Source organism: Danio rerio, chromosome 24, assembly GCF_052040795.2.
Source record: "Danio rerio strain M-AB ecotype USA chromosome 24, GRCz13ab, whole genome shotgun sequence".
Taxonomy (NCBI): Eukaryota; Metazoa; Chordata; class Actinopteri; order Cypriniformes; family Danionidae; genus Danio; species Danio rerio.
The window spans coordinates 28605733-28619045 of NC_141044.1; the positions used below are offsets into that span (position 1 = coordinate 28605733).

Below are 13313 nucleotides of genomic sequence, written 5' to 3' on the forward strand. Positions count from 1 at the left end.
AGTCTCTGGCTGACAGATCATTTAATAACCCTGGAACAGTCTGCTGGAGTGCAGGGGCATGGTTCTGGATTTACCCATGCATGTCTAATCAAGAATTGAGCCCATGATTGAACACAGCTCCCCTACCTGAATGATCCAGTACCTTCTGCGCTCCCTTGAAAGATATTTCTTTTCATATAATCAAATGTGCATGACTATTTTGTATGTGGTTAATCTGAAATCCACAGTTTTTTATTTTATTTATTTTTATAATGAAAATGTTATGCTTTTTCTTCCTGCCTCTACCCTTTGACCTGTGCTGTAGAGACAAAGGCAGGGTTTGTAATGATCATCACTGTTTTATGTGGTTATTGCCATGGCAACTATTGCTGATGCCTCCTGTAGTCCATGCTTTGCCATATCATTCCAGCAACCCAGCAAAGACTGGTTTCCATGGTTACAGCTTTAGGGCACCATTGTGACTAAACAGCTAAAAGTGCTGGTTGTGTTATTGTCTAATACCTGCCAGAGTAAATGTTTGGACTCGTGTTGGATTATTGCTTCAACAGTAAATTATGCTGGCAACACATGTCACTAGCAGCACCAAAGCAATAGATTAGATTCGACACACATACCTGCAAATGTTCAGCTTGAATGCATAAGTTGTTTTGATAAGAGCTTCTGCAGAAATATGGATAGGACTAAACTGGCTAACACAAACCACAGAAAAGTCTAGGCTGAGTTTATTTTAGGCGACAAAAGAAGAACTGATGTTTGTTACCGTAACAAAGTAGAGAAAGTTGTGTTTTGAAAGAGAGGTGGGAGTGTGTCTCTGGTTGTTTGGTCTGCTGCAGTGGAAATGTACAATAGGTTGTGGATGCAGTCAAAGATCAGAGCTCAAATCTCACTTGAGCTGTTCGGTGTTCAGAGGAAACCTGAAGTGAATAAAGCTCAGTGTGCTTGCTGTGCAGAGGAGTCTGGGGAAAAGTTGATGTGAGAGGAAGGAGGAGGAGACCTGGATTGAGAGGAGAGGAGAAAGAGAGCAAGAGTGATGGCAGGGAGATGGAGAAGCAGAGAGACGGAGGAAAAAAAGCAGGGAGGAGAGATGATGTGAGCTGAATGTCAATGATGTCATTTTCCTTTACTCAATCGTTATCCTCAGTTTACCTCAAACTTTCACGATCCCTTTAGTAATCAGAAAAGTTGTCCTGCTTTCAAAGAAAAAATACAGAAGCTAAACTGTCACTTTGAACTACAAACCCAGTCATAAGTTTGGATATTGATGTGCATTTATATACACCCACTTGTCACTTTATTAGGTTCGCCTTTATTAGGTTCCAACTGCTCGTTAACACAAATTTCTAATCAACCAATCACATGGCACCATCTCAATGCATTTTGGCATGTAGACATGGTCAAGACGATCTGCTGCAGTTCAAACCAAGTCAAACTACTGATCTACTGGGATTTTCACACACAACCATCTCTAGGATCTACAGAGAATGCTTTGAAAATAACGAAATATCCAGTGAGTGGCAATTCTGTGGGCGCAAATGCCTTGTTGATGCCAGAGGTCAGAGGAGAATGGCCAGACTGATAATGGCCAGAATGGTTCCAGCTGATAGAAAGGCAACAGTTACTCAAATAACAACTCGTTATAACTGAGGTATGCAGAATAGCATCTCTGAGCGCACAACATGTTGAAATTTGAGGCAGATGGGCTACGGCAGAAGACCACACCGGGTGCCACTTCATCAGCTAAGAACACGAAACTAAGGCTACAATACTTACCAAGGCTCACCAATATTGACAATAGAAGATTGGAAAAACATTGCCTGGTCTGATGAGTCTCGATTTCTGCTTCGACATTCAGATGGTAGGGTCAGAATTTGACATCAACAACATGAAAGCACAGATCCATCCTGCCTTGTGTCAGCGGTTCAGGCTGCTGCTGGTTGTGGTTTAATGGTGTGGGGATATTTTCTTGGCACACTTTGGGCACATTGAGCATTGTGTCAACGCCATAGCCTACCTAAGTATTGTTACTGACCATGTCCTTCCCTTTATGACCAGTGTACCCATCTTCTGATGGCTACTTCCAGTAGGAGAATGCGCCATGTCATAAACAGCGAATCATCTCAGACGGGTTTCTTGAACATGACAATAAGTTCACTGTACTCACATGGCCTCCACAGTCCCCAGTTCGCAATCCAATAGAGCATGTTTGGAATGTGGTGAAAGCGTTTTGCGTCATGGATGTGCAGCCGACAAATCTGCAGCAGCATGCGTTATGCTATCATGTCAATATGAACCAAATTCTCTGAGGAATATTTCCAGGACCTTGTTGAATCTATGCCACAAAGGAATAAGGCGGTTCTGAAGGCAAAATGGGGTCCAACCTGGTACTAGTAAGATGCACCTAATAAAGTGGCTAGTAAGTGGAAATAAGCTAATATATAAGCTTTTTTTTATGATAGGACAATATCTGGCTGAGATACAACTAACTAGAAAATCAGATTATTGAGAGTCACCTTTAAATTTAAGTTCTATAGATTTAGTTCTTTACAATACATATTACTATTTAAAAATGAGGTTTTAAATATATTTAAAGCAAGACGATTAATAAATATCCTCACATAACTCTTAATTAATATTCTAATGATGTTTTGGCATAAAAGAGTAATTAAACATTTAGATCCAGAAAAAAAGCATACTTGGCTATTGTCAAAATAATATACCCATACAACATATGACTTGTGTATTTTATGGTCCAGGGTCACAATTGTGTTCACAGCCAATGAACTTTTTTTTCTTATTTTAAAGTCTATTGTTTTTACAAAATGAAGTGTTGTTTCCAGATTAATTTAGTAAAAATACAGTGAATAAACAACTTATCTGTTTTACAGGTCAGAAAATGAATGAACATTAATAAATGTCCTGTTAAATTATTAAATTTACCTATGCCAAGGAACAGACTGTTAATAAATATTAGTTTTTTTAACATTTTTATTACAAAATTATAATAAAATCATTTATTTTGTTTGTTTTTATTTAGATATATTCTTTAAAAAGATGGAAGACTTTTTACGTTAAAAGCATTATAACTGTAAAGATCACTGCAGTGATTATACTATATTAGGTCATACTACTAAACAAGCTATGCACACTTAGATTGCTAATTATACACTTAATCTGCCATTTTATCATCCTTTTTGTCAGCTTTAAATCCTCAAGCAGAATAGTTTATACTATCAGATCTAGTGACAAATATTGCACTGAGCCACATCAGCTCCTGTTTAAATAGGGGAATGACTGAAATTCATAAAAACATCCCTCCACTCCTACATCGCTCCATCTGTCTTTCCTTATGACAATTTCATCCCGAGAGGGAAAGCGTAAATAAGAGAGAGATTGAGGGTTATGTGTGTTTACAATGGCGGTACTTCATATCTCAAGGCAGTAAAACCACTCCATTTGAAGGTGAACAAGGCAAGACAACTGATAACCAACCACAGAAGGAGAAATTTCCACTTTCTCAGAATGTAAATCCTAAACTCAAAACTAGGCTCAAGAATTGCTCTGGTAATCCTACCACACACTCATGTGAAATACTAGACATTTTTACACATGAGTGGATTCAAGAATCACACAAATACACACTGATATCTTCAGAAAAAACAGTATATATATATATATATATATATATATATATATATATATATATATATATATATATATATATGTGTATATATATATATATTTATATGTGTATATATATATATATATATATATATATATATATATATATATATTTTTTTTTTTTTTTTTTCCTTAGATATCAGTGTGTATTTGTGTGATTATTTCATATTATTTCATATATATATATATATATATATATATATATATATATATATATATATATATATATATATTGACATGATAGCATAACAGTTGTTGCAGATTTGTTGGCTGCACATCCATGATGCGAATCTCTCAATCCACCACATCCCAAAGGTGCTCTATTGGATTAAGTCTGGTAACTGTGGAAGCCATTTGAGTACAGTGAACTCATTGTCATGTTCATAAAACCAGTCTGATATGATTCACGCTTTATGACATGGTGCGTTATCCTGTTGGAAGTAGCCATCAGAAATGTGTACACTGTGGTCATAAAGGGAAAGTCATGGTCAGCAACAGTACTCTGGTGGGCTGTGGTGTTGATACAATGCTCAGTTGGTACAGTACTACTGGGCTTAAAGTGCCTGAATCTTCTATTGTCCAATTTTGGTGAGCCTGTATGAATTGTAGCCTTAGTTTCCTGTTCTAAGCTGACAGGAGTGGCACCTAGTGTGGTTTTCTGCTACTGTAGCCCATTCGCCTTAAGGTTCAACATGTTGGCATTCAGAGATGCTCTTCTGCATACCTCAGTTGTAACGAGTGATTATTTGAGTTACTGTTGCCTTTCATTCAGCTGGAACCAGTCTGGCTATTCTCCTCTGACCTCCTCAACAAGGCATTTGTGCTCACAAAACTGCCGCTCACTGGATATTTTCTCTTTTTTTTTTTTGAACCATTCCCTGTAAACCCTAGAGATGGCTGTGTGTGAAAATCCCAGTAGATCAGCAGTTTCTGTAATACTCAGACCAGCCCATCTGGCACCAACAACCATGCCGTGTTCAAAGTCACTTAATTCACCTTTCTTTCCCATTCTGATGCTAGGTTGCTGATATGTGATTGGCTGGTTAGAACGAGCAGTTGGACAGGTATATAAAATAAAGTGGCCAGTGTGTGTACATCTATTTTGTATATATACTGTATACATATGTAGAGAGTCAACATAGCATACAGGTTTGATAATAGTTTAAAATTATTAGCGTTCTTGTAAAAGTGTAGTTCTTCAAAAAAAAATTCCTGTTTATATTTTTTTTATCTTTTATGCTGTTTATATCCGTTTATATTGTTTCAATTTATAATCAATTATAAACCCTTGTCTAACAAAGCAAAGACATTTTAAAAGTTTTTCGTATCATGTTTGTTGTTTTGAAGAAAATATTTTTTCTTTTAGTTTTGTTGGAATAAAAGCAGTTTTTAAAAAAATTAATGAATTTTTAAGGTCTTTGTTATTAGGGTCCTTATTTTTTTAATTAGCTACAAAACAAACTGTTCAATGACTTAGCTAATTAACCAAACATGCCTAATTAGCCTTATTGGTTAAGCACTTTAAGCTAACATCTTGCAAAATTATTAGTAAAAAATTTTCTAATTATCATGACAAAGACAAAAGAAATTAGTTATTAAAATTAAAAAAAAAAAAGTGTTAAAAATATTTGCTCTATTTAAAAGCTCTTGGGAAGTAATTGATAAAAAAAAAATGTTACAGGAAAGCAAATAATTTTGCCTTTAACTCTATATAATTTTATCATTATTCATGTTTTGCTGCTGTGTTATTGTGAGTTGTTAAGAAGACTAGCTTTAAGTGTAATACAAATAAATTGTACATTGTGTGCATTGAGCTGGTATTGATCACTTACAGCCAGTGCTCCAGCATTAAGAATTTTTACGTCAATACTGTTGAATTCTTATGCACATCTTCCAAACACATATGTTTACAGCATACCGAGAGCTCTCTGTATCCACTCAAAAAGTAATAGTAAATTCAGCACCTCTTCTCTTTCTGTGCACTCTGAATTTTACATTTCTGTCACATACTGTTCAGCTCCCTAAACACTAATCCCTACAAAATAGGCAGATTTAAATTCCCAATATTTGTTTTCCTGGCTTTGCAGTTTAAAGCAGAAACAACAACAGAGGCACAGTTTGAGAAAGTGCAGTAAAGTGGGTTATAATAATACTAACAGCTTTGCTTTCATTGGCCAGGCAGATACAGTGAGCTAAAGCAGAAATGAGAGCGAGATTGAGACATCTGTGTGAGCAGCATGGGGAACACTGGGCCAATGAGCCAAAGAGTGTCTTTATCTTCATTATCCTTACATTTCTTTTAGGGGATTAATAAGACAGTTATTAACACTTTACCATGGGGAGCAATTCACACTTTTCACTGGTAGCTGATTACCCGACATAGGGTATTTTCAAAGCACTTAAAATTGAATTCAATTCAATCCTTAGCCCTCCTGTGCAGTTGTATTTAAAAAATAAATCTCTCAAGTGCTGTTTAATGGAAAGATGATTTTTGTCAACACATTTTAAACATAATATTTCTACTAATTTCCAATAATGTTTTGTCTTTAGCATGATGTCGGTATATTAAGTCATAAACTTAAAGGCTTATCTATATGCTAGTAGGCCCACATGGAATCTGCGCGCGCAGAATTCCGCAGATTTTCCGCAGATTTTTAGCCCATCATTAATTCTGTTTGTTTACTTGAGTAAATCTAAGTTTATTCAGTTTTTATTTTTATTAATTACAGTAATATTATTGACTACTATGAAAATGTTTATGTGATTTATGTACAATGCAGTTTGTAAATCAATATTTTCTGTCTTTTAGTAGAAATATTATATGAGAGACTTGCTTTGTTTACCAAATAAAGTGAATCTAATTGGATTTGCATTTTAAACATCAAATAAAAGTTAAAAAGGTATTATTTTTTTTATTTCACATATTAATGTTTTAGTCATGATGCTCCCAAAATAAATCCGCAGATTTTTACCAAAATTCTCTGCAGAAAAAGCAAAAAATGTCCGCAGATTCCGTCTGGCCCTAGCTATTAGGTTAACTAGGCAAGTTTAGTTAATTAGTCAAGGTATGGGATAATAGTGGCTTGTTCTGTAGCAATCAAAACAAACAAACAAACAAAAAAAAATCTTAAAGGGGCTAATAATATTGATCTTAAAACTGTTTAAACGTTTTTAAACTTTGTTCCAGGCAAACTAAAATAGGTAAGACTTTCTCCAGAAGAAAATAAATGTTAAAGGAAATACTGTAAAATGTTCTTGCTCCATTAAACATCACTGAGGAAATTTTTGAAAACGAAGATACATTTCACAAGAGGGCTGAAGGCAAAACATTTACTGTAGTCTTTAACTGTAAAAATGCCTTTTTCTGCAAGACCCATTGTGGCGAGGGGGCGTGGCCAAGAGCCGTGGGAACGGAATGAGGCCGCCGTGTAAAGCCTGGTTTGGTGGATGCACCTGTGGTGCGCACCGGCCTCGAATCCCACGGAAGGAGCTCTGGACTATAAGAGGAGGAACGATGGCAGAAGAAGCCGAGAGAGGACCGTGAGGTCCGTGAGGAGCTGCCGTCGTTTGTTTTGGTTTAGACAGCAGTCTCCGTGAGGAGCTGCCATCCCTGTTATTAATAAATAATTTAAAACTGCGTCGCTTCTCCGCCTCCTTCCCGGCGGCCAAAGGGCCGTAAACTTCATTACACCCATATTATTCATCCCTTAATAATTTCCTACTGTACATCTAAACTTATCCGCTTATAGCAAAATACCTTACTAATTATTAATAAGCAGTAAATCAAAAATTTATGAAGCAAGGGTTTATAGTCAACACTTGTGTAATTGACTACCCCTTCATTATGTTTGTGGCCGTTTTTGCCCTATTGACTTCCATTATAGCCATGGCATCACATATAAACATGCATCTTGATTGTTGATGGTTTTCCCTGTTGGGAAGAGGTAAAATGTGTCATTTTTAGTGTTGATGATCAGTTAGCACCATTAACCCTTCAGATAGGCCTGTGCAAAAAAGTTTCTGGCTTTTATATAGAGTTATAACAGCAAATTATAGTTTGGGTGCATAAATGTTTTGAAAGGTGAGGTGCCTTTTTTGATTTTCTCTGACACTATAATCCAGATATCTCATTATAAAAACCCAAGACTAAGCTTTTTTTTTTTTTTTTTTTTTTGCATTGCAACTGATGATAAACAGTGAAAATTACACATTTGATCTCTTTTCTAAGAGGAACCCACCAATTATCAAAAACCAAAAAATGTCATTATAGAGGATGTCAGTAGGGCAAAACCAGCCACCCACATATCAAAAGGGTAGTACATTTGCCCAGAGTGTATTGTTAAGTTTTTTTTTTAAATTTCAAAGCATTTTCGCAAAATATGTGTCAAAATAAGATTGGTCACCAAAAATCACTTAATTTACTGAAACACAGAGAAAAGATGTGGCCAAATTAAGACCCCACATCATCCCAGATAAAAACCTTCCCAACAACACACAAGGGTTAATTGAAAAGTCTTACCAAACATAATTAAAACCGTTTGGAGAACCCCTTTCATTTTCCGTGAGGAGCTGCTGTCTGTTTGGTTTTTTGCTCATTAAAAATTATTTAAAAGTTTGTCGGTTCTCCACCTCTTCTTCCTAATGGCCAGATGGCCATCTAACTTCATTACACAAATAAATAACAGAGTTCTTTAAAGAAGCACTAGAAAAGGCTTACACGCATTTAACCTTTGACCATCCTGTTAGTGCCGTCATTGGGCTAATAGATGGACTTCTACACGTTAATGCACAAATGTGTTAGTGAACATCAGATTGGCAGACAAACTAAATTATTAACTAAAGCTGCTTTCATTTTTTTTTACAGTGCAGAATAATTCATAACTATCAAATTTGCTGAATTACTGAATTCCAAATAAACATATCTCATTGACTGCATTAATATATAGTCTAGTCATGCTATACAGAAAAATACTTTCTGAGCAATTTACCTTCTGGCAGCAAGACTTCTTTCCTCTTAGCTTTCTGTCCAAATTGTTCGGAACTAATTTGGTGGCAGCGTTATAAGTGGCGTCTAATTTAAATGAGTCACTCTCCAGCTCACTGAGACAGTTGATGTTCTTGTTTAATACACCACCTGCATTTGTAAAAGAACGAGCGCGAAAAGGTAATTCACTGTCTCAGGAGGGGCCGGAAATCAGAGTCCATTAAGAGAACGCAATTAATGCTTAATAAGTTAATAAGCAAGATAACAAGCAAGTGCGTGATTGCGATTGGGATATTGCAGATTATGCACCTTTTTAGTTTATAGCACGGGGACTGAGGGACTGTATGTGCAGCCTTCCAGGTCGGGCTACAATAAAACAGACGGAATTAAGCCATTCGTCACAGTAATTCACTTTCTATCCGGAACCTTTAAGTCAGGCTAATAATTCACTGTCTTATTGTCCTATGATTAATTCAGGTTTGTTTGGAGGAGAGCACACCCGTAGGGACTGTCTGAGCGAGTCGATGAACACGAGCATGAAAGAGAGGAAAGCGAGAGGATGGATGGATGAAAAGATGGATGATATTCTGGAAGAGCTCTAGGGCTTTTCTGAGAGGAGACACCGCTGTTACATGATCTCCAGCAAGCCAGAAGCACGCACAACGAGGTACTCTGAGCTGACATAATTTACTCACTCTTATGTGGCGTTAAACCTGCGTGGTGTTGTGTTTCATGCGCAAGTTTTATTATATTCATGGCAGCTCATAGTGAGCAAAAAGGAGAGAAATGCATTACAGGGCACCTATTTTACCCTATTTTCAAGATTGAAGATAAGTCTTTTGTATTTCCAGGATGTGTCTGTTAAGTTTCAGCTCAAGACACCCATCAGATTCTTTATTATACCATTAAGAATATTGGGATTTTCTGCTCTGAACACAATGTAGCTGTTTTTGTTGCCTGTGTCTTTAACTCTAGTTCTCCCTGCCCACTTTTCTCACATGCCTGTCACAGTGTCCCTGAATCTCCGCCTCGGCTGCATCAGATAAACAGCACAGTGACAGACATGAAGGAAGCAGATCTCATGTAACGTTTGTGAGAAATACTACAGTAAGAACTTGACCAATCATTATTTGATGTATTTGTCGTGGAGTTGCAACGATGAGTCACACACAATGTCATTACAAAGTTCACACACATGTGAATTGTACTGACACATCCTGTAGCTGTAATTTATTAAAACATGCACTGTTGTAAAAATGTTTTAAACTTGTAAAATTCATTCTTGATCATATTTGATGATGATTGATGATCAAAGAGAGTTGAACAGATCTTTTAATCCCGGTTTGTTTATGCACGTCCTGTCTTGTTGATATGATTTTACTTGTTACTACAGAGATACAGAGTTAAAACGTGGCTGTCAATCAATTCGGTGGGCGGAGAAACTGCACTCTTACGTCACATTGTGTTGGGCCTCAAAATTGGAGGGATTTGGGTCTTATTTTAACATCAGGAAATGTAAAAAAAGAGACTTACTGTCTTTATATCACCCCAATATGACTGTGGACACACTATACTTGCACACAGTAAAAGTCTTATAATAGTAGTAAAAGTAGATTATTTAACTTGTATTTTGGGGCTCAAGTATTCTAAACCTATATCAGTGTCAAGAAAATAACTTGCACTAACATTTCCAAAAAATGCATTGTTGAGAGAAAGGGGGATTTATAATTATTATTTCTATTTTGTATTTGTATATATTTTATTTCTTATGATTGTTATTTTTTTAGTACTACTTCTATTTACTTTGTTTACTATGTATTTTTTTTTCAATAAATATATACTGTATGTACATTGTTTTAAATGGGCGGCATAGTGGCTCAGTGGTTAGCATTGTCAGCTCACAGCGTGAAGGTTGCTTGTTTGATTCCCGACTGGATCAGTTCTGTGTGGAGTTTGCATGCTCTCCCTGTGTTTGCGTGGGTTTTTCTTCTGATCCTCCGGTTTCCCCCATAGTCCAAAGACATGCCGTATATAGTAGGTGATTTGGGCCATAGTGTATGAGTGTGTGAGAGTACAGGCTTGCGGCTGGAAGAGCATCCTCTGCATAAAACATGTGTTGAAATAGTTGCAGGGATCATTCCACTGTGGTGACCTCTGATAAATCAGAGATGAATTGATGTTCTTTCAATGTGAACTTTATAAATGTTTGACAATACATTGAATTGAATTGAATTGAATCGAATCGAATCGAATCGAATCAAATCTAATTAAATTAAATTAAATTAAATTAAATTAAATTAAATTAAATTAAATTAAATTAAATTAAATTAAATTGAGAGAAAGACTTAGAGAACACTGATAAGTCTAATCGATGTATAAGCCATATTTTATAAATTGGATCTAAAATATAAAATAGGCTACCAGTTGTCTAATGGTAAATTAATAATTGATATATGTTAAATTTTTTTGCAGGAAAATATTAAAATTTTTTGCAAAACTTGTCAAACTGTTTACTAATTATAAGCTAATATAATCAATGATACTTTGAGTGTGAAAACAAGTGAATATGACAAAATATAAAATATTATATGTAAAAATATTTAAATAAAAAATGTTGAAATGTTGAAAAATATAAACAATATAATGACAGTACAGATACTCAAAAATACAATATACAGTAAAAATACTTACTGTCCACCACTGGTCGCAGCATGTTTAATGTATGTACTGAAGAAAATATAGAAATGGTTTCTGATATTCATCTGTTTCTGTTTCTATTTCTGTTAATCTTGATCTTCCTGATGACTAAATGATGACAAATTAAGCAAATCCTTTTATTGTCAACCAGTGGCCTATTATTGTACCTGTAAACTGGCACTCAGGCATTAGCTTGTGTGTGTCACAGTAATGATTAAGTCTGGTGCTTACTGTTCTAATTGGCTAGAACAGATAAAAATGTAAATGATTCAGCTACAGTACACACACACACACCAACACAAAGACTCACACAGTTGCACACTCATACATAAAACAAATAAACTATTTGAAATACATTTTATATATAATGTGTCCCGCCGCTTCTGCATTAGTCACCATTACTTCCAGCTGTCAGTTTTTAATGGAGAAAAACTACAACTGAAGCACTGAGAGAAAGAGATCTATTCTTATACAATGACTCAGCACATCCAGTCTTTTTCTCTCTCACACACACGCACACTGCTGCATTTGTACATTACACTTTCTTTGTCCTACTTCAAATGTTTCTTTCTGTTTGTTGAAGTGTCAGGTTTAAAAGCATTATAGAATGCTCATAATTGGAGCAGCGTTATCTCTGCATGCTGGTGAAAATCTGCGAATAGACAATTGTAAAAAATATAAACATAAATCAACCCAGGCTCATTCTGAATACATACCCCTTTATATTTCTGGAGAGCACCAAATAGGTCCCAGGAGCTATGTTTTTTTTTTTTTTTTTTTGCAGTTTTCGCAAATCCACCAGAGGTCGCTGTGTACACTTTTTGAGATCTTAAATTTCTCTCGCGAGTGCCATTCGTGCCTGCTGTTCTCGCGTAAATTTAATAAAGGTTGCTGTCAACTGACTGACTGACTGACCGACTGATTCCCCCACCCTCCTCCTTTACTAAACCCAACTAGTAGTGTTTTCAAAAGCACAGATTGACCCGATCACTGCCTTACCTAAACCCAACCAATAGTGTTTTCAAAAGCACTGATTGACCAACGTCCACCCCCTTCCCTAAACCCAACCAACAGTATTTTTGAAAGCAATCCGGAAAAAGAAAAGCGTTTTCAGATTTTACTACATTCTCACCGTTATTTACTGTTTGTTTGTTTTATTTTTTGCCTTTTGTTTTTTTTTCCATTTCTTGCCGAACTTGAACCTTTTCCATGTCCCCTGACATACACAGCGAGCCACAGGACTAACGTAACAGCGGAAAAGCTGTCCATACAGTGGTAATCGGTCAGCTGGTAAGCGTGAAATGGAACTACGTCTGCCCTGTAGAGCAGCCATACGTAGCTCTGGCTACATAATATGTGATCTCCGGAAATGTATATAGGGGGTACGTTTTCAGAACGAACCTATGTTGCAACCAATAGTTATAGATATACAGATATGGTTAAGATATAACCAGGGCTTAGTTTGTGCCGAAACACACCAGATCCGGATCCGGCACTTGTTTTACCGGTCCCCCTCCTCAACCGCCCTCCTCTCTCGTCCGCTGTTCACTTTCATTTTCTTGCGTGACTGCCCAACCCTCTTCACTTCCGTCCGCGACAACTAACTGCAACAACCCCACCCCACCCCATTTAATTTTTTTGTTAATCCTAATTTTATTAATCAATGTTTCAAGTTCAAATTTTTTTGTTTATTTTAATTATTTAATTATTATTATTATTTATATAATTTAATTAAAATAGAAAAGTGCTTTAATGTAATTTACTATCCTAATAATATAATTTGTAATTTCTTTATTAAATTACTTTTTTTGTATTCCTTGTGGACTCAAAATCTCTCTTGGCATTTAATACAATAATTTATAGGGTTTTTTTTTTTTAGATGCAGCGCTAACTTTTCTAGTTTTTGCATTAGTCAATAAACCTGACATAATTCAGGTAATAAAGACCATCAATA

The 13313-nt window shown here is 35.9% G+C and overlaps 1 long non-coding RNA gene across 1 annotated transcript in view; it reads left to right on the top strand.

Moving 5' to 3' along the window:
- LOC137489247 (uncharacterized) overlaps positions 1 to 13313 on the top strand; it is a 35918-nt gene that overhangs the window by 3367 nt on the left and 19238 nt on the right. Inside the window, exon 2 of the long non-coding RNA XR_015525111.1 lies at positions 9140 to 9329. This is a non-coding gene — a long non-coding RNA (uncharacterized LOC137489247). The remainder of the gene's footprint in view (positions 1 to 9139; positions 9330 to 13313) is intronic.